At 40.4% G+C, this 22,816-nt stretch overlaps 1 protein-coding gene across 3 annotated transcripts in view; it reads left to right on the top strand.

Moving 5' to 3' along the window:
- The first annotated feature begins 555 nt into the window (after positions 1–555).
- Positions 556–22,816, top strand: part of GALNT1 (polypeptide N-acetylgalactosaminyltransferase 1) — an 85,725-nt gene continuing 63,464 nt past the window's right edge. Inside the window, exons 1-2 of one of the 3 annotated variants that reach the window (XM_074576337.1) lie at positions 556–663; positions 934–1,166. The gene's annotated coding sequence lies outside the window, so the exon portion shown is untranslated. Of the gene's footprint in view, positions 1,167–22,816 lie in introns of all 3 variants that reach the window. The other 2 variants (XM_074576336.1, XM_074576338.1) reach the window with 2 other exon arrangements.

Raw genomic sequence — 22,816 nt, 5'->3', positions numbered from 1 at the left:
GGGGTGCGAGGCCACCAGCGCCCGCCAGCTTTGATGCACCGGGGCGGGGGGTGGTGAGGGGTGGGAAGCAGTGGCGGGAATACGCCCGCCCGCCCGCCCACCCCACGACACCGGCACCCCCGGGGTACTGGTGTCCCCCCACCTCCCGGGAACAAGGCGGGGACCGAGGCCACCAGCGCCCGCCAGCTTTGATGCACCGGGGCGGGGGGTGGTGAGGGGTGGGAAGCAGTGGCGGGAATACGCCCGCCCGCCCGCCCACCCCACGACACCGGCACCCCCGGGGTACCGGTGTCCCCCCACCTCCCGGGAACAAGGCGAGGACCGAGGCCACCAGCGCCCGCCAGCTTTGATGTACCGGGGAGGGGGGGGGAGGGAGTAGCCATAACCCTCCCCGGGGTACCGGTCACCCCCCCGGGGTACCGGTCACCCCCCAACCTCTCCCCGCACATCCGGGGTACCGGCGGGGCGGGGGGCGCGCGGGCTCCGCCTAGGGGGCGGGGCCGAGCGCGGGGGACGTGTTGGCGCGCGCCGGGGCGGTCACCGCCCCTTTCCCTTGCGCCCGCCCCCCGTGCCGCCGCCGCCGCCGCCCCCGCGCCGGTGATGGGGACGCGGCGCTGAGGAAGGGCTTGGGCGGCAGCGGGGAGAGCGTGCGTGCGGGCGGCAGCCGGGGCGCCGCCGCCGGCAGCAGCGGCAGCGTGCGGAGGACGGGGCATGCGGAGCGGGCGCCGCCGGGGGGCTGCAGCTGTGGGCTCCGCGGCGCTGAGGAAGGAGGCGGCGGCGGTGGTGGTTCCTCCGCCGGGCTCAGTGTGACCGCGTCGCTGCGCCCGGCAGCCGCAGGAAGAGGGGGGCCGGGGCGGCAGCGGTCCTTCCCCGGTGGCGGCGAGCGGGAGGCGGCGGTTCCCCCGCGGCTGTAAGAGGCGGCGGCGGCGGCAGCCCGGCTGCGCAACGGCGACGGCGGCCGCGCCTCAAGTTGGTGCGAGGCAGCGGCCGCCGCGACGAGCGGGCGGTGGGCGGCTCGTCCCCGTCCCCGCCGCCGCCCGGAGGTTTTACCCGGCGGGACTCTCCTCCTCCGGGCTCCCGGTGACAGGCGCAGCAGCGGCGGGGCCGGCGGCGCCCATTGCCTCCCCCCGACGGTCGGCCGCCCCGCAGCGACAGAGAGGGCCGAGGTGAGTGCTGGCTCCGGGCGCCTCGGGTTCCGCTTCCCCCCCGCTCCCCCTCCTCGCTCCCGCCCCGGGGCTCGGGGAAGGGGAAGCGCCAAGTTCAGGCAGCGCCGGGCTTCTCCCCCCGCGCCTCCCTTCGCCCCTCCGGCCGCCGCCTCGGCCGATCGCCGCTTCCTCCCCGCCGGGCGGCCGGAGGAGCGGGGCGGCCCCGCCGCGGTGCCCGCTCGGCGGGGAGCGGGGACGGACGGACAGAAGGAGGGAAGGACGGGCAGACACAGCCTGCGCGCTGCCTTCCAGCCGCTCCCCGAGTTGCTCTGTGCCGGGGAAAGGGGTTGGCCGGGGCCGCCCGGTTGCTGCTTGCAGGGGGTCGGGCAGCTGCTGGGTGTCGGCAGCCTCCGGGAGCGCCCGTGTGTGTGTGGGGGGGGGGCGGGCAGCGGGGCGGCATCCCCGGCTCTGCCTCTCCGCCGCTGTCACGTCCAGTTCGATCGGTTAATGGTTATTACGTAACACGTGGCTAATATTTGAGACTTTCCTCTTATCTGCTGGAATCCGGATCAGCCTTGTTTTATTCCCTTTTAATTCATAAAGCTGAAGAGGGTCGGGGAGCTCGGGCTCTGATTCCGAGTAGTTGCCTAAAGCAACTTAGTTTTCATGTGACTTTACCCGTGTTAGCAGAGGGTTACTACCTCCTTCCACTCCAAGAAAGCAGAAGTGTGTGTCCTTCTCCACCCCCCCCACCCCCGTTTATTATTAAGTCCGGCCAAGTTTCTTTAGGTCCTGCTTGTTTTTAGCAGTCTCGAGAAACTGCTGCTTTGTAAACTTCACAGGGTGAGATACTGAAATAGAAACCGATTTTTGTGCAGCAGCTGCTGAGAGAAATAACTTTTATGGCGATGAACAGGAGTGAACCAGCCTCTTCTGTTTATATAAAGTGATGTTGGCACTATATGAACTGTAAATGAACATAGCCAACAGCTGTACAAACCAAAACTATGTAACTAACCATGTATTTTTATGCACTGCTACTCTCGACTTAGCTCGTTTGCAAAAGCAGTGAAGATCATGCTACTCTGAACACTTGGAACACCACAGAACTCATTTTTCTTGTAAATACAAAGGATTGCTTATATTGGAGAAAGCACTTAACTTTCTAATGCCAATTTCATCGTTTTCTGTGACTTGGAATGTTGTCCTTGTCCTCCTGTGATGTTGGCCTTTTTTAAGTGATCACTACCACTTTGAATTTGCTGCATTTTATCAGGCTTACCTTATCTGTAAAACATGGATGCGCATCAGGGATAAATATTCCTCAAAAGATGGTCGATAGGGAGATTGTGTCAGCGTGGTCAGCTTCAGAAAAATTATACAAATGGTACCTGGCAAGGACACGACATTCAGGCCACTTTTGAGATCAAGGTGATAATGATAACCCTTGGACTATATTATTGGATGCTGCCTGGCTTTTCAGAATTGTAAGCTGCGTGAATGAGGATATCTTGTTCCTCGTCTACCTTGTTCCTGCAGGAATAGGGCAATTCGAAGACGCTAATGAAAGTAATGGAACTGTTTTAAAAATACCATGTGATAGTCCTTGCATAGCCTAGTGGTGAGGTGGTACTGTTTCACTTTACACAAAAATCTCCCCCTCCTCCCCCCACCTCAAACTGAATTTGTTCAAATAGTTTAGGAATACGCTATACAGAGAAAGAATGCAGGTAATTTAGAATAAATGTCAATGGCAAACCACTGCTTTAGCAAAATAGTACCCAACTATCCTTTCTTTGTTGTGTACATGTTGGTAAAATATGTATTAGCTGTAAACTTGTTAAATATTTTTCTTTCTTCTATCACAGAAAGAGTGTGATGTTTGTCTTTGGGATGAGGACAAAAAGTAGCTCAAGGGACACTCATCTAAAAATAGGGTACTTCCAAATACTTAAATCATTTGAATGCAATTTACATTATGTTTAGTTCAAGAGGCAAGAGATTCTTGACAGATCTTGCATTTTATATTTTTAGTGCTTTTTCCTGTGTGTGCACATGATGAGTCTCAGACTATCCACCTGTCACAAAAGTTTGATTCACAGGGCAAAAATGCTGTGGTTTTTGGCTGTGCAGTCCTCCCCAGTCTGTTTCTTTAAGTGTCTTCTATGTGGCAGTGCAGGAACCATCTGTAGATGCACATTGACCTGTATTGGGAGCCTTCAGTGCTCGCAAGGAAAAGGACTGGCCTACAAATTGAAATAGAACTTTTTTTGTGTGTGTATAAGAGTGTTAAAACACCTTTTAGAAATCGGAGTGGTGCTTTTGAGAATGGTGCAGTTTCATACTTGTAAACCAATTGCTATATCAAGAGCTTCGGAGTTCTTTTATTTGTCTTAAATTATTAACCAAAATCTGAAAAGTCTGTAGCCCTGTCCTTCAGGCCAAGTTATAGTGTATGTTTTGCATTCTAGTGCTCTTCAGGATCTTGAGTTTTGAAGTTTGCTTGGAAGTTTGTTTTCTGTGCACGTCCCCCCTGCCCTTGCAGGGCCAACGTGGTGATTTTAGCATGGAAATTGTGGCAGTGGAACTCATTTGGAGTTCATCTAGATGAATAGCCTATGGCAGATACAAGAAGTGTTACAGGAGGCAGAACACTTCTTGTAATTCTGTTATGGTATGGGTCTTACACCAATACTTAATAGAAGTAGACTTGGATTCTTAAATGTGATGCTCCTCATCCCAGTCCAGTTTTCTGCCCTTCTTTGGCTGTTGACAGATTCTTTATTATAAATGTGCATTACTTTGAATATTTAATTGTGCATTGTATCAAAAAAGCATACCTCTGAAATGGATACTTCCCACATTCACTGAGCAGTTGTCTTAATTTTTGAGGTGTAAATTATTTCCATTCTATTTACGTTGTTTAGTCTACTTATAACTGTATTTTTTAATGTTTTATTTTGTGATTCTTTGTATTAGCTGTATTCATTTCTAATTTTCCACCTAATCTAATACCACAGCAGCCTTTTTCGGGTAATGATTAAGAACGAAGCACTGTTTTTATACGGTTTTGCTAGTGTTTGCCACTGCTGCTTTTGAATCCTGGTACTTTTAATTTTCAACAGCTACGTTCTCATACTGAACAGAGATCTTCCTTGAGTTCCACAGGGATGATTGTAATCCTCTTGTTTATACTAGGTCTACTTAATTTAGAAGGTTGCTGATCATACTAGTAATTCTGTCTTTAACTTTCAGTGACACTTCTGCATTTATTGACACTGGATTTTATCTGCCACTGTTACCTGTGCATCATGGTTGATTAGCTCCCAGTTGGTTACGTTTTTGGTATTCTCTACTTGACTAACCTACATAACTGTTAACTTTTCTACTTTTTTTTTCCAGATCATTAATTAGTGCCTTTAAATGTTGCTTGCTTTATGGATCCATGAAGCATCCTGCTGCTAACTTTTTGCCGTGTTGAAGTTTGACTGCATATTCATAGTCTAAGCTTCCTGTTTCTTAGCTAGGAATAAAAATATTTAAAGCAAAATATAACTGAAATCTGAAAAATGTATCTGCAGTGTTGTAATCATGGCTTTTACTCAACTTTTAGCACCAAATCTATTCTTGACAGTAGTATTCTAAATTTAACATCTCCAAATAAAATGTTTTAACTGTATTCCTGTCAGTCATAAAAGCATTTTGACACCGTCTTCCACTAATTCTGGCAAAGCATTTTTTCCCTTTTACAGTCTTTCTAGTGTGCTTAGTCCATTATGTGAAATCAGCCCATCATAAAAATCAATGGAATTGATATACTTTTAGCTAATGTATTAAAGAGCTGGCTAACTGCTCTATTATTCACTTTTTGATTGCTTAGATATGGTTTTACACTATGAAATACGAAGCCTCTTAAGGGGCATTTACTTTCGGTTAAATTAGAAGCTTGTGACTTTGAGCACTGCATAAATATTTTGCACATGTACTGTTGTAGTAACTCCCAACTCACTGAGGTGTTCTTACCATGAGATTCACATACAGGTGTGGTTATAATTCAACAAAGGGAACTCCTTTGAGTTCTAAAGCCCTGGACTATGCAGGGCTTTACACCACTACTGAGTGGTGGTTTGTAGTTTCTTGTAGGAAATATGATTTTGATTCCTTGTGTCTTTGTTTGAAGGGCTAATGGAACTGAGCAGTCAACATTAGGAAGCTGCGTTTAGCTGATAACCTCAGTTGTCACTGAAAGCAAATGTGCTTGGAGACCTGGTCAGTTAAGGAAGGGTACTTATTAAGTACTTATTAAGTTAAGGGTACTTACAGATTGCCTCTTGATATCGCTTACCACCCTTGCTTCTGTCATCCGTAAGCATTTCAATCATTAAAAAAAAAATATTTTTTTTCTTCTTCTCTTCTGCCCTTATGTGGCGCGTAACTATGGTATGGTACTTGGTTGTGAAGTGGCTTCAAAACTTTATTTTTTTTTTCCAAGGTACTTGGTTTTGGTATTGGAGTGGTCAGCTTGAGTTCTGTGGAATTAAAAAGTTATCCTCAATAGTTAGTGTTTTATAATGCTGCCTTTTCACTGGAATCAATGTCCAATGACCATTGCAATTCTCATTGATAGTTTCAGCTTGTTGATTTATCCTTTATTATCAGATCTTTTCCAGCATTTGAGAGAGATACAGGTAGGGATATTGAGCACTATTCTGCATAATCTGGTGTTCCTTAAGACATTTGTGTGTGTTCTCCTGTGTTAAGTTACTGCTAGCGAAGAACAGAATAAAGCAGCAGCAGTTTGCCACTGTGGAAGTTCAGACTGTGAGACCAGCTGATGTACAGCTGCTGTGAAATTCATCCCTAGTTAAGGAGGGAAGTGTTTTCATGCTTTTTTTTTTTTTTGTACCATGCTGGTATCAATTTTCAGAAACTTTACTCTGTTAGAAAACTTATCCAAAAGATAAGCCAGTTCAGTGTTCTGCTGTCTGGCTGAAAGAGCTTTAGCATCCTTTGGAGGCAGAACATGTGAACTGCTCTTTTGTTCTGTAACGCTTGTCTTGCTTTTTAAAACTTCGTCCTGTAAATTGCAAGCCAGTGTAATATTGTAAATGTTTTGGAAAGCCTACTTTATTTTCACTAGTGCTAGTATTGGTTAAGCTGTGCAAGTGGTAGAATCTCCGTGAATTTTTTTTTTGGTGGGATTTCTTACCGTAGATAAACTTGTAGCATTTTTTGTACAAATAATATTTCTTTGTAATGGGGTGTGGTACTATTTTCAGTTGAGTTCCAATATTTCTTCATATAAGAGAATTCCTGATGTGTAAGTGAAGTCATATGACAAAATTTGTCATCCCAGTTATGCGGAACAATTGAATCAGGAGAATATTCAACATCCAAGTTGCCTGTAAAAACTTGTTACAGGCAAGTGAGAGGGTATGTTGTGTTCTTTGACTTTTTTTTTTTTATGGTGCATCAGGATAGACTCTAGAGCTTCTGCTGGTGTTTCCCATCAGCCACAGGAATTATGATAATACCAGAGTGCATAAATATCTCACATTAAGTAGTTCTCCAGGATACAGGAATACTAGCCTCATTTTACAGGCACAACGTGAGGAAGGCCAACAGAGCCTGAAGAACTCAAGTTGGAATACGTTTACTTTTCTGTAGCCATGGGTCATCATTATCTTATCTTTTTCCGTGCCATTTAAGCTTGCACTCTGTATGCTAGCAATGCTTTAGTACAAATTGTGAATGATAACCAGAATTACACTGAAAATTAAAAGGGAAGTGATAATGCCAGGATGCTTACAGGGAGAGGGAAACAAATTGTGGTTGTTTTTCTTTTTTTTGGAGCGTTCTGTGAGGAACAAACCAGGGGATGGGAATATTGGTAATGGGTTGGAATCAATCGTGAGTGTGTAGAGAGAGATTTGCAAGCGCTCATTGCATATCTGAATGAAGAAGCTGACTAAAAAGCAGAATGAAAAATTGATGAAATGACCATGGACCTCTGTAAAGAGAAAGAGGTATCTAGTACTGGTCTTAATGAGTTGTCCCCACAACAGTATTCTAAAATGAGTTTAACTAGAGTGGCCGGTATGAGAAAGGACTAAGACCAAGCCTGAAGCTGCCTCTTACCCCAGCCAAAAGTGGGTGACAGGCAGGTGTAATTTCTTGTGGTCAGTTCTTACCTTTGCTAGGTGATGCTTTTTTTTTTTAACACCCCTAAGCCCTCCAACTACAGTAGGCTTCTGAATCTTCATATGGTCCAAGTGCAAATTAGTTGGAGGTGAAAAAATAGGATTGGTCAGAGTTGTGCTTTCACTGTACATGATGTGTCAGTTTGATTACCATTATGAATAATTTAGCATTAAGAACAACCTGGGCCTTATGTGCATATCCTCTTCTTTGTGCTTCTGCATTAAATACATCAAAGAGAGCATGTTCACCAATGGGGCATTTTTTAAGTATCTTTAAGGACTTGTTTAAGTTAAAATTAAAGTAATGGATTTATTTAATTTTCATTCATTGTGTACTCAGGGTAATTGGGATTGATACACTTTTCAAACACAGAAGCCGAATCCTAATTCTAGATGCAAAACTGAGCTTTGACTATTGTCTCTAGACAGTACTTCTGAAAGAAATTACTTCAGTTTCTGCTGATTGGACTACCAATTTGAACGTCCAGTTTGTGAGTTAGTGACTGTCATAAAGAAGTTAAGAATGCATTTGCACAGAATTCTTTTTTTTTTTTTAAGACCACTTTGTGGTTTTAAACTCTACTGTCTATAGTATCATGTGAATGAAATGAAAGTCTGCCATCTTTATCTTTTGAAAAATGGTTGAAGACAGCACACCAGTGCGGTCCTGCTCAAAAAGAGATACTTAGAATAACGGATATACTTAGAAGAGCCAAAAAAACCCACCCCTGCAAGCAGTGTGTGACTTTGTTCACTCCTTTTCCAATATAATCTTGCAATTTTATCACTGATCAGAAGTTCAAGAAATATAGGACTTAAGTTAGTAATAGTTTAGTAAACGTATTTTATTTTCCGTTTTCAAATTCTGGAGATAGTGCAGACATGTACACATCATATTACAAATATTAAGCTTCCTAAAGTGCAGCAGAGGTACTACAGTTTAAATACATTTATTTGTAATATATATTTCAAGAAAAATCAAACTCACCCCTTAAGACCCTCTGCCTATACAGAGGGGTTATAAAATTGAAGTCCTTTTTCAGGCTGACATTTCTAAGTATTTGATTTTGTGGTTTATTATTCTGAATTGAAAGTCTGAGAAACAGCATGAAAAATACAAAGTCGTTCAGTAACTTCAGGGAGCAGGAAAGCGCACTACCAACTACAGGAGCCTTAATGGAGATTAAAAATTACACAGCGTTTGTATTTTCTCACAGACGTTGAAAGGCCTTTAGTTCTTATCATGACTTATTCCTTGCACCGATGCTGTTTGTGTATAAAAAGGGTTGCTGATAGGATAGGAAAGTCCAGTAAGTTAACCTTGCATTTGCTTGAGACTTAGCTTTAATTTAAGTATCTGGTCTCTGTGAAGAACAGACTACAGACTGGTAATGTTTTGGAAATGTGGTCTAAGATAACTCTGGGAAAACAACTCCAAGCTGCTCAGTGGTCCTTTTTTTTTTTTTTTTTAACTTCTACTCTGGTTTATTTGGGCACCAAAGTGAAGAGTGAAAATAATGTGATAGGAAGGATGCACAGGAATTCTTTATTCTTTGTAAAAGCTCAAGTTCCCTGCTGAAGCAGAACAGAATGGGGCAGCTGCTGATATGTTAAGATGGCATACTCATCAAAAATATTTTTTTAGCTTCAAATCAGTTTTAACGTGTGGCATCACAGATTTTATGAACACTGGACTAAAATATTTCCAAAGTGTGTAGATCAACATCGGCCTCAAGGACTGCTTCAGCTGTGTAGAGTTCCAGAAGTAAACGGTCAATAATCTGGCCTTCAAAATAACTCTAATGTGCTGAGAGCTTAAAACGTATTGGTAGTAAGCTTTAAAAAAAAAATAGTGTGTGTTATAGGTTTTACATGCTCTAAAATCTGTATTTGATGTTCGTCTGTGAATAGATTCATTGAATTGCTGGGAGCTGCATTACTATTTTATCAAGTCTAAAATAATTTGTATGTTTGTAGTTGAAATACTACTTTGTTGTACAGAATGTTAAAGAATGAGGCAAAAATTGGTACCATGACCATGCAGACACTCGCAGACTCCTGCAGAAAATACTAAACAATCCATCAACTCTTGTAAAAGTGTAGTTGGAAGAAAGACACCTAAATGCAGTACAGCGGAATCAGAATTACTCTGAGAAAAGCATCTGAAAAATCATCACTTATATTTAAAAGGCATATGGTACAGTTGTTAAAAGTTGAAGGCTTTTTTTTATTACAAATTCAAGTACTATTTCATAATTTTGTTCGCATTATTCTGCTGTGGTTTCATCTGACTGAATGAAAAAAGGTGTTTAAAAAATATGAGCAATTCTAGGAGTCTACTGAGTAACCAGAACTGGTTAAAATGCTTTGAAGCAATGTTCACCATGTGAATGCAGACTCAGCACAAAACTTTTTTCTCTATCAAAATATGCTTGTCAGGCTATATATCTAATTTGGCACTGCTGTTCTAAATCATAAAAATGTTATATCTGCAGTAGTTAAGTTTCAAAAATGTAAGATAACCAATGCCCAAAAGAAACCAAGTAATCTTGTATATTGAACTTGTTACATCTTTAAACAGAAAACCTATAAAACCCAGAAAAGATGACCCTTGTTTCTGGGAATGATTTGTTTTCTTTCCTTCCTTCTTCATGTTTCTTTCTTTTAGTTCCTTTTGGATTTTGCAGAGTTGTCAAATCGCACATTTTATTTTGTCTTTCCATGTCCAGGAAAACTAATCACTCTTCTTCAACCAGTTAATGCTTGACATCTGCTGTGTGCAAGAAACCAATTGTCCCAATCTCAGCTGTGATCTGATTCACAGAAGTACAATAATATGTAATTTTCTTGCTTTGGATTATATCAAAGCTTTCTTATGCAGTTTTTGACTATCATGACTATTCCTTTTTTTCCCCAAAATTGTGCTTTCCCAAACACACTGAGAACTTCTTAGAGCTGAAACAATGGTTCTCTATATTTCATGAGTGTTATGTGTATTTGAAAGACATCTAAGGACTCTTTTTAACCACATTTTCCTCTTTGTTGAAAACTTCATAAAATATCTCAGCTTCTGCCAGGAAACAATGCCTTTTATTTTTTTTATAGCATACCTCGTATTATTCGCAGTAGCGTTGCAGAGCACTGAGTTGCAGTCACTAGTTTGCACTAATCCACTAGTTTGGATCACTAGCATTTTTAAACAAAGAGTCCACAATGGGATGGTTTTTAAAATGAGTAGGCTTGCTTTATTGCCATTTCTATTCAGAAGAGCCCAGACTTAAATAGCATGCAAGTCAGGCACCGATTTCCAAATCAAATGTTTGACCTTGGGATCCTCGTAGCTAAATTTTCAATTCCGAGGCTGTAAAAATATTTGATACCGTCTTTCTTATAATCAAACCATCTTTTGTTGTGGAGGCTAATGAAATTATGAATCACTACTGCTTCCGTCTGCAGGGATGAGCTGTAGAGTTTATTTCTACAGAGCAGAAATAAGAACAATTTCTTGTTATTCTAAGAGACTGTGCTTCTGTATCTGTCACTTGCAACATGCTGGCTAATTGTTAGTTTAAAATAGCTCTTATCAATTACTGTTGTAGCACACTAGTTTAACAGATTTCCATAATTTGGGATTTCTCCATTTCTTCCATTTGTTTGGGTATGTAACGAGTGGTTGGGTCTATCATTAATTTAATGATTCAAGAATGGGAGCAGATAAATGCATCTTAAAAAGTCAAAATAATAGATATTGCTAGCCATTTGAGTTTTTTGATACCTACTTTGACGTGTCTAAGAGACCTGGCTGTCTGAAAGTGAAGCTCAGCCTTTTCCAGAAAATCATAACTCTTTTTAGTGTAACTCAAGTATTTCAGAAAAGAAAATTACCTCCAAGTGAGCTTACTGAGAATGTTCATTTTACTGTACTGGAGCTTGGAGTATTCGGAAAAGGTGTGAGGTCTTGTATTTTCCGTTGCGTGTGAGTTCTTGACATAATTTAATTTACTAGAGATATTTCAATGTATTTTGAATAACTTACTGAGTTCCTTTGCGTTTTAACAATGTACGAAACCGTTCCATAAAAGGTAAACTAGGATATGTCAGGAGAGGGAGACAATACTTATTTAAGAGCAAAGTGACGACTGGCATCTTTGAAGTAAATTGAAATCTATTTATGGCTGGGCATATTGAAGAGGAAATGAACACAGTGGCCTGAGTGACACACACTGTATTTAGAGGGTTCCAAGTCTGAGTCTTCTGGTTTGGGGGAAAAGGGATTAGCTGGACTATTTGGTGGTGGCTGGAACTGCTGCCGCTTTGGCATCATGGACATTGTCATGGGCTGAGCAGTCCCTTTCAGATACAAGAAGGAGAAAGTTTAGCCAGTCTTATGCAAACAGTTATTGAAGAATTATCTTCCTTTTCCAAAAGGGATTTGCTTCAGATATAAGAAAAAAAAAAAAGTATTTATTTATAAAAGCTTGTATGCTTATGGAGGAACATAAACTGCAAGCTTATAAAGTTAAATATATATAGACTAGAGAAATTTTAAGAGACTTCTGTCTTAAAACAGTGTATATGCCTGAGACTCTTTGTATCTACTGTAAATGAATGTAATGGAAGAAATACTGTTTTCTGTTCATCTTCAAAAAGAATGCTTAATAGAGTTATAAATAAATATTTTTACATGGATCTTTCAGGAGAGAGGAAAGTTAAAGACACAACTTCAATACACAAAAAGTTTGAAGGACGTCTGGAAAAACTTGATTGCACTTGCTTTGGCCGCATCTGTATGGATCAAATGTCCAGTCTTCAATTGACGGAAGGGGCATTTCCCCGGCCATACCGCTGCTGGCTGGCGTTCTGTTCTCTGCCTGCAGTTTGTCTTTTTTCTCGTTGTGTATCAAATATGGTAACATCATGCCCTGTGGTAGTCTGAGTTATAAAAGCTAATAGTGTATTTGGGTGAATGCCTGCCCCAGCCAAGCATCAAAAAATCACTTTGGCAGGAGTGGAAGAGTTGCCTTTTGACACAGTTTGATCTCCTGCGCTGTTCACCTTCAGCCCTCCATCGCTCTTCCCCCGCATGTCCCCCACCTCCCCCCCAGTTTGTAGGCTGCTTTTAGTCATACAGTCAACGTGCGAAAGCCCTCGAAATATTAAGTTGTCACAAGTTTGTAGAAAACTGATGCTGAGGAAGAAGGCAGACAACCCAACAGCTCAAGGGTTGCCTGCTCTTTTTCTAGCCTGCCAGTTCAGCAGTGAGCCATGTTTCTGACTGACCAGATGGCATACCTCAACCTTGGAACAAGCCCTGGCATGTGGTATCTCTTGCCGGTCTGGTAATTAGGAGACATGGGGAAGATATAATAGTATCATGTGGGGAATGGATGTTGTGGGGGTGTAGGACTAAAGGAGAGCTCGAAAGGGGCAAGAGCAGCAAGGCGCTGAGGTTATTGCTGTTCACTGAAATCTATGGGAGATCGGGCCACAAGTTCTGCTTTCCACATGGCAGGATATCTTGGTTTTTAGCAAGGGCTTATTGCAGATAGGCTGTAATTTATTTTTCTAAGGATGGAAATGCCATCAGGTATTTTTCAGTGTGCTGCTGCTCCTGCTGCAGCTGGGCCTTTTAAACTATAAAAAAGTAGCCAGCTGCTGCTACAGCGTAGTTTTTTTGTTTTTTTTTTTAGAAGAACATAGGGCAAAAAGTTGAGCCACCTTGGGTTCAGTAATGAGTAGCTGGTCATGTTTCTTCTCCCTGATACAAAGTTTCCACAGTTCACTTATGAACTTTTAAATGTGAATTTGCTGAATGTAGGGGTTTTTTTTGTTTTGTCTTTTTTTTTTAAATGAGAATAGTTTGAAATCTGCTCATAGGAGAAATAATTACCTTATAAAGTGTCTGTTTTGTAGGTATGCTGTCTCCTGTTCTCTTGAAAAACCAAAGAGAACAGCAGGAAAGCAGACTGCAGACAAGATAAAGAGAAGATTATTGTATTGTTCATACATGTAAAGTATGTAAACTGATGTAATTATGGAGTGTGATAACCTGGTTTATTTACTTTGACTACTAGGAGGAAAAAGGATAAAGAAGCTCAATTCACTGTCTTCCTGCCAGTATTTTCTACACTGAAATTAAACTGGATACCTTTGTCTATTGGGAAAACCGAGGTTTATTTCTTAACTGTGACAGCTACTTGGACAGAAGGGTGGTATGAGAAAATTAATAAAGCAACTGTCTGCTCAGACTTTCTTCAAATTCAGTTGTTGGGTATTTAGTCGTGACCTAGTTTCTTTAGCGGACATGTGTTCTACACTGTAGCATCCCAGAAGCTATTAGGAAAGACTTACCACCTTATACTACAAATTAATAGTATGACCACTTATGATAATCTCTCACTTTCCTATTTGGATGCCACTAAATTATATGATTTTAAGGACTTCATTGTTACTAAAAAATGAAAAGTTATTGTTAGTGTGGACATATTTTTAACATTGTTGTTGTCTATACTTCCACTCCTGTGTTTTGCCTGAATTCTCTATTTCTACATGTAATACATAACACCATAACAACATTCTTGGCATTATAAAGGTAATCATCAAAAGAGTTGGTTGTTTCAAGCCTTCAAATGAGTAAATCATGGGAAAAAGCATAGGTTGTCTTTAGGTGTATTTTAACTATTTTTCATTTGTTGCTAATTGTATCTGAATTATGTGTTTATGTTGATCTGCCTAACAGGGATTGCTTTTTTTTTTAGCGTATAAATGAAAATTTGCAAACTATATGTAATATAATACATTCTGTTACATCCAAACTTCCTTTCCTTCTGCTAATGTTGCTAGGTCATTGACGTTCTTTTCAAAGCTTTTTAAGGATATGACTGAGTCACAGTGTTGAAATACTGTACTATGAGTTCCTCAGCTTGTAATTATTTCAGTAAGTATATAAGCGGTAAATGGTCAAAGGCTAGACCTCTGCTTAAAAAAAATAAAATCTGGTAACGAGACATTGCTTTGTTGAAGGCTGTTTAAAAAGTAGTAGATTGCCTCAAAGAGCAAATGTTTGAGACTGAGGAAAATTGGGACTGGGTGGCATAAGCCATGTTACCAAGCATCTTTTAATGATTAAAAGTAGTTGAGGGTGGGTCAGAATTAGAGTCTTTGGTAACATCTGAACAGCTTTGAAATAAGAACTCTGCTACAAGATCCTGTTGATCAGACTAAAGCTGTGATGTCCAGCCTTCCCAGGACAGCTTCACTGGGCGGTCTGAAGGAAGCAATGACATTCCCCTTCCCAACTTTTTAATTGACCACAGCTACAAACAGCACTGGGAAGTCTCCTAGTCAATACTTTCCCTAAAGGCATGTGCTGGGGGCTCCAAGTATAGGCAAACAGGAATTGAGCAAATGAAAACCAGCCGGGGGGGGAACAGAAGAGTTGGCAAGAGAGAATAAAATGCGCCTTGGTCTAGAAAATAACAAAAATATTTAAATGGCTAAATAGTATCTCCCTAGTTCTTTTGTCAAATAGCGATGGTTGCAGTTATGTAGCAAGCTACGTACTAAGAGAGAGTTTGCAAATCCAGAACCATTAAGAGAATGCAGAAATGTTGACTTGGGAGAATCTACCTGTTGGCAGGTGAAAATTTTGAGTAGCATGATTACCGTGTTTAGCCAATTTCAGTTTCAGCTTCTTCCTTCCAGCCCCTCTTGACTCTGTCAAGAATAACATTTACCCTTGACATAGGACTTAGTTTCCTTTTTATATTTGCTTGTGCTTTCTGGAAACACAAACCTAAAAAAAAAAAAAAGAAGGAACATTTTTGTATCGTCTGCTTTCATTTACAGCATAGGGCGCACCGTTATAGCCCTGGGGTGTGTTGTAATAATTGTTGAGAAGTTAGACAAGACAGTTGATGGATTTTGATAAGACATGATGTCTCTTGAGCAAAACATCACAAGGTAGTCCAAACCAGACAGACAAGATAGTTATATAAGAAGTTAAATTTACCTGCTGTCTGTATTCTTGTAGTTTTTTACGTGCATGTGCTGAAGGCAGCACTGAACTTTTAGTCTTTTGTGAACTTTTTGCAATATTCATTCTTGATGAGTAAGCAGGATATTGTTGTTATGGTACTGCAAATCAAATTTACTTTTCCCTTCTGTATATAAGTTTTCCACGAATATGGAAAGTTGATAAGGCTTTTGCTGAAAGGATCATATTTAAGTCATCATCTTTTTATTTAGGGTTTATTTAGAACTTAGTTTCTGGAAGTGTGGAACGCTTTTTTGGTGCAAATCTAAGGGCAATGCTGACAAATCAGTGGTTTGAGTATACTTGGTCTGTGCAACACTTCAGCTTGCAAAGCACATAACTGTTCTCAGCATTTGCTGTCCTTTTGAAGCTGATGAAGCACTTGAGTGGCTACTTATAAGTTGGTTCTTATTAATTTTATATCCAAGTAATTTGAATCCAAATGTTCATGTATCATACAATGGAAATACAGCTTAGGTATTTTTACAAATGTATGGTCTTCTGTTTTAATGGGAGCCTCACAGGGAGTTAATGGGAAGCCCTAAGTTTTCGGTTGCAGAGGAAGAACTTAAAAATGCTTTTTCAGCTGGTACGGCTTCTCTAGTTTAGTTACTAATGATGAATTGGATTTGAGGCTTTAAAAAACATAGTACATTTCCTAATGTACACAAAAAAAGTTAGTTGATACTTTCCACATGAGCCAATGTTAAGAAGTGGTTTGCAAAGGGAATGACTTTGTCAAACAGTTGAGCTGAAAGCTGAATGAGTTGGGAGGCTTTGTTTTGGCGTATCATGAGGTGTGCAAAGGTGTTGAGAGCTTCCTGCATCCTTGTCTTGAGGTAAAGTTAAACATTTTGGGTTAAGTGGTTTAAGACAGTACAGTACTTTGCAAAGATTTTTCCCATCATTCTAAAGGAATAAGAATAATTCAGTGTAGATTGAACAAAAGTAGCACATTCATGTTTTCATTACTTCTTATTTAACTGTATTTTTAAAAGATGCCTTCTTTCGTTTTGGTGCTTGCTGAAGTGTCCTATAGTATAGCATACCTGCTATCAATTAAGATGTTCAGATTATATTCTGCTGTAAATCATAGTGTCTATATCCAGACCTTCCTTTCAAAATAGAGAGTACCTAGCCTACTTGTTACACTATTTTATCTTTAGTAGCTTTGTTTTTAGGGGTTGATTAGGAACTTCTGGATGCGTTCTGAAAGCATTCTGAATGCTTTCGTATTGCTACCTAACTTTTGGTGTACACCAGGATGAGCTTCTATATGGAAGATTCCTGTTTTATCCCTTTCTAGAATATTCAAACAAGAAATAATCCTCAACCCTGAAGTAGCCAGGTGGTTTAGGGAAGCAACAGTTTATGCAGCTGATGTCTTTCCAGTTACTGAAAATGCTAAATGGTTGAATTTAATCTGAATAGCTGATGGAGATTTCCAGTAGTGAAAGCTTCTCGGACCCTGAAGCAGCCTGCCAGGTATCACATTAATAATCCTTCTCTCGTGATGTTATGATGTAATTCACAATGTTCCTGGTCCACAGCAGCTGCTAAAGAGGTGTTTAAATTGAGACAGAAAACAGATACAGAATAACTGAAAAACAAACAATTAGAGAAAATAGAAGACGTAATTTCCACGTAATGGGCCTGTTGAGATCTAGTGTAACAACAACAGCAGGTCTCAAAATTTAAGAATTAGGTGGTTAGCTTTGTGAGCACGCTGGTCTGCCACTGCGGCTGAAGTAAACGGTCTTTCCAGGTCATTCTTTCCCTTTCTTAGGCACGTATTGTGAAATAGATTGCAAAATTTTCTGGATTGCAGTGCATTTCTGTGCTAAATTAGCTCTAACCTGTACCCAAATGTGGTGATGTCAGAAAGGAGTGTGGGGATAGAAGCAAATGCTTAGGGACTGGGGGACAGTATTGTGCATTCCTTGTGCTGCAGTGCCGATTTTCAGCATTCTTGACTTTTTTTCTTGATTTTAGACATGATGTGTATATAAACTGCATATCTTGTCTCCTGCATACTGAAGTATCTTCTGGGTTTGTGCTTGTAAAAGGAAAGGCACTGCAAATAGCTGAGTGGCTCAGCAATTAGTAAACTAAGTGAAACAGGGTGTTTCTAGGAAGAAACCTTAAGATTTGCAGCACTTTTCTGGAAACTGTTTGTTGGATTGCTGCATTGCCAAAGGCTGCATTAAAACAGCAGTGCTTTTTTTAGAAAAGTTAATTCATTGGTTTATTGTTGTAGTTTCCTCATCCTTGTTATGACAGCGTTAATAGGTCTCAGTATTCTGTTTCAACTCCCTGTTACTGATTTTACAGAAAGGGACAAGAAAGAATTTAGGATTGGTATTACTAACTCAATCCATTGTTTTTGGAAACTTGATAACGTAATGTTTCCTGTGTTCCTTTGTGGTAAACAAAACTTCCTGAAATAGGGACCATTATCTCACCTGAAGCCAGAAAATGTTTGCCTGCCTGTTTCTACTTAGAAGAATTTTTTTTTTTGTTTAAAGCGATCTTCCTGCTCTTGCAAATGAGACATGATAGTCATTTGTCAGCTCAGCCAAATTTCAGATACTGTTGCAAGCAGCAGAGCTTTGCCTGGAGGCAGATGAAGATATCCGAAACTAGAATTTCTGTGGGAGGGTTAGTATTTGTGTATGAAGACATATGCTCGCTCAAGCAGTTTGTTGTTTTAGGGTACATATTCTCCTGTTGACACTGACAGACAGTCTTACTGAAATGCTTTAAATCTGGCAGAAGGCAGCAAACCATTCCCTCTTCACTGCCATTTCTTTCCCTCACCACAAAATTTTTGTTTTAAATGGAGCATTAATATTTTCAAAGAACTGAGTCCCCAGGCCAGACTTTTTTCCTAGGGGAGGTTCTATGTATTACTTCTGTGCTCTAGGCTAAGTTGGTTTTTTTTGGGTTTTTTTGTTGTTTTTTTTTTTTTTTCCTAAAGGTTTACTTTTATGTGCTGTAAGCTTCCTGTTCCTTGAGTTAAAGTCCTCCTAATAAGCAGTGTGTTATTTTAGACTTTGGAGTTATGATATGCTCGTTCACCTCTTAAACAGCTGTCTCTAATATTTCTGTTACTTATTGGGGGACTAGTGTTGTAATGGGTGGTAATATAGGGCTTCATAAAAGCTTGTGGACAAGAATGCAATTTTCTCATTTTCCTCTTTGATTAACAAGTGCTAATTACATCTTGCAAAAGAATACCTCCTATTTGATTTGTGAGGTTTTTTTATGGTTACATTTGTTTCCTAAGTTAGTAAATATGTAAACAGCCTTTTTTAGCTCTGTGTACAGCCATAAATTATTTGGTTTAGAGTAAGGACTCCAGTATTTATATTTCTGTCGCAATGAAGGTACAGAGCTGCATAGACAGTAGACTGTCTCTTATGCCAGAGTGCTGGAAGAAATGATTTCTCAGTGTCTAAACAGACATAATTAGATGTGTGGAGCAGCGGTTTTACTTTGGGGACTTTCTACCACTTCACACTTTGTTTATTATCTTCATGAGAAAATATTACATCATTGAGACTCTTTGTAAATGTTGAGAAGCATTGTGTAAATTTGACATTTGTTTTTGCAAATTTATCAGTTGATTTATTTCAAGTACTGCCAGTTGTGGATGGCAAGTCTTAGGATCTTGCTTAGATACCTCCCCCCCCGCCCCCCCCACTTTTCTCACTGTAAGTAATATGCTTTAGTGCACACTGTAATACCGTGTGTGACCTCCAAAACAGCTAAGCCTTTGGTTAGAACAATTCTGTAGTTCCATTTCTCCACGTATAGGACAGATTGCTATAACTTTATTCTTCCACAGTTGCCTATTGCCACTTGCAAACTGATTTCTTGTCCCTCGTAAGGCTGAGGTTGTGATCTTTTAAGCACGATTAAAGCAGTATATTTGAATGTCCGTAATTTTGCATGCCTCTGATCATCTCAGAGGTAATGGGAAATATTTGTTATCATCTCACTCTCTGTAGTTCCATTAAAAGTTATCAGTGGAAATGGAGAAAATGGGTATGACAATAACTCAGGTACATTTTTTTTTTTCCTAAACTCTGTTCTCCCACACCCTCCCCCTGTAAGCTTTCCTACTGTTTTGGTTTTTTGTTGTTTTTGTTTTGTTTTGGGTTTTTTTTGTTTGGTTGGTTGGTTTTGGTGTTTTGTTTTTTATCAGACAGAAAGCAAGAGGTTACAGATTATTCAATTGAGATGATACCTGAGAATATAGCAGGTAGCTTTCCTGAAGCACTCTGCTCAATGTTAAAGAAAGCATTGCACCATAGGGCGTACAATTTTACTGAACATTTGAGGGCAGCTGTGGTTGATTTTAATATAGTTATGTATTTAACTATTTCGTATTCCTAATTAAATAGGATTTTTTTCATCAGTAGGTCTGGGAACTTTTTTCTGATGAGTCAGGGAAGACTAGAAAAGGTTAAATAGAAAGCATTGTCTTTCTCGGTTAAAGGGATCCTATGTTTGTTGCCAGTGTCAGTGTACATGTACATTATGTACATCATGTACACTTTTTCTATCAAACAACACTACTCTGAAAGTGGAAGTTGAGCCATATCCATAACAACTAAATGGAGAAATCCACTTTCTATACGTACGCATCTACATAGATGGCTGGGTTAATGCCATTTGGCACACTGGAGGGAGTTGGTGACTCTGCCTAGTTGCTGCTGCTTGGTTTAAGGCTGTTGCCATACACACATTTTTTGAGGAAGATAACTATTTGAGCTGTTACAGTAAGCAATAATTATCTGATGTCTCCTGACCTTCACATGACTTGTGGTGAAGAGTTGTCAGTGAGGTCCAAAGTCAGTGGTTTGTGTAGAGGAGATGCGTTGTCTGTAATGTCAAGGATTGTGCATCTGCTGCTGGTCCAACCTGAGCTCTCACAAGTAGGGGGAGAGAAGACAAGACTGGGATTGGAAACTACTGTGGAATAGGATAGGAAGATGGAGATTTTGAGGGGGACGTACAGCTCAGTCTTTAAGTTTTCAATAGCCTATTACAATAGAAATATTACTGAAAAACTGCCCACTCTTTACAAACAAACAAAATGAGCGGAAAACTTGTAGTTGACACTACATCTTATTTTCTTGACTTCTGGGTTCCTTCATAGTGAATGCTTTGTTAACTGAAGGAGCTGAGAGGTGTCTAATGCATTTTGCAGCATGGCTCACATCCTCCATATGAATCCGTGCTGGTTACTTTGCATACTTGTGAAACAATGAGGGTAGTGTTTCCTGGTGGCTGAAGAGAAGGTGCAGAGGGTGTCTGCCAGCTCGCAGCAGTCAACACACAACTCTTTGTTGATAGTCCCACTGAAGGCGAGCATGCCTGGACCATTGATGCTCCATGCTCATACTTAGGGCTGATGTACATTAACACTATCAAGATAAACTGGTTTTGCTGTTTGCTTTACTAATGTTTTTAAATCGTGATAGTTAAGAAAGACTTCCATCGGCTTTACGGACCTGTAGTTTGTTTTTTGTCTTTCTAGGGAGCAGTAGTAAGGTTATGAAAGATGGCTTTTATCTTTTTCAAGTTGTGCAATTCTGTGTAGGTATGGTTTGAATGAATTATGAAAAAGATATTCCTTACAGTCCAAAGAGATTTAGTAATGATGCTGAATATGATAGTAGAGACGTTTTGCTGTTCAGAGCAGTAGATTGTCTTGTATTTGTATTTTTTTTCCTTGTGCTTTCCAGCAGCGTAGTACTCAGCAAAGCAGAAAATTAGCTTTTTTTTTTGTCTTGGAAAAAAAAAAAACCAAAAAAAAAAAACCAAAAAACACACCCACCAACCCATGGGTTCAACCACTCTTGGTCCCTTTTACACACTGCGAGTGTTGGCTTGTGTTGAGTTAAGCCAGTGTCCCCAGAAGGTGGCAGGAGGTCTGTGAGAGGAAGGTTGCATTGTTTGCATGGCTGCATTTGCCAGAATTGTTGCTTGAACTATTGATGAAGGCAAATAAACGTAAGGGCACACACTTTAGGTGTCAGGTGGATTGAAATAACTGTTACCTTGACAATTTTTTATAAGTTTTGGGGAGACAGTATGATAGCAGTATGTGCTTTACACCTGTCGAACATATACCTGTGTTTTGCTGATTGTTTTATAAATTATGCCCATGAATCTTATTTTTTTCTGACAAATTGCATGCAGGAAAAAAACTTTGGATTGTCTCCATTAACAAAGACTTATTCAAATGATTATTTCCCTTGCTGTCTTTCTGTATAAGATAAAGCCATGGAGACTTATGGAATAAAACTGTGGTGGCTTTGTTGTATGCTCTTTTTTATATGTATTGTTGGTCACTTCAAGACCAACAGGTAGAAGATGTGGTTTTCTCGGTGTTATAACTCTGTTTTCTCTGGAGTTTCATGGCAGGCTAATAATTTTCTTTCCTTTTCACTCTTTCCTCTTCACTCCCTTGCTCTGACGTTTCTGACCATGTACAGGGTCATACCACTTCACTGAGCTGATGAAATGTTGTTGGCTACGTACCGTTGGCAGCTGTATGATTGCCTGTGTACGGAGGTGTGTCACTGAGTAAACAGAAATCGACTGTACAGACTGGGAAGATAATACATGACTGAAAAAAAATCATACAGTCAATCCATATTATGTTTAGGAAGAGGTGAAAGTGGTAAGTGGGATAAAAAGTGACAATTAGGAATAGATATTTCATTGTGCATAAGAAGCTCTGCATGATTGTTGCTGTTATTAACATTAGATGTGTCAGAAGGAAGTTCTTTGAATAATAGGAATGCAAATATTGAAATTGTTCAGTATAGACACTTACTTGAATACAAGACAATTACATTTTGCAGTCTGCAAACATTGTGTCTGTGAATCTGGTCAGCATACCAGAGTGGCGGGCTAAAATTTGTTCAGGTTTAAATAAAAGCTCAGAGTATTGGATTCCCCTGAGAAGTCAATTTTCCAAAAAAAACTGTCTTTGTTATTAGGTACCACTTGCAAAAGCTACAGCACACACTGTGCAGAGGGTCTGCTGCATGTGATGACAGAACATTTAGCTGGTGGTAATGGAGTATAAAACAGGACAGTAAAAATTATTGGCAAGGGAAATCTGTGCCTAGAATCATCCTTATCTAACTTTCATCCTGTGAAATATTTGAAGTTGATGTGAGAACTTATTAACAGAAGCTGCATGGATTCCAAATTCCAAAATCCTAGCTCCAACAATTTCATTTGAAGTCTGTAGGCTGTTTGTATATAGAGTTTAAAGCCGAAGTAGTCTTCAATTTAAATTGTGTAGTATCGTAACTTTGTATGGAGCATTGAAAGCTAATGGCTACTGGTAGCCTTAATCTAAGTAGTCATAAATGCTGTTGCAGCAGATGCTTTCTTGTTTTTGTTCACCTACA

Source organism: Larus michahellis, chromosome 2 (assembly GCF_964199755.1).
Source record: "Larus michahellis chromosome 2, bLarMic1.1, whole genome shotgun sequence".
NCBI classification, from domain to species: domain Eukaryota; kingdom Metazoa; phylum Chordata; class Aves; order Charadriiformes; family Laridae; genus Larus; species Larus michahellis.
This window is presented reverse-complemented; position numbering and strand designations above follow the sequence as displayed.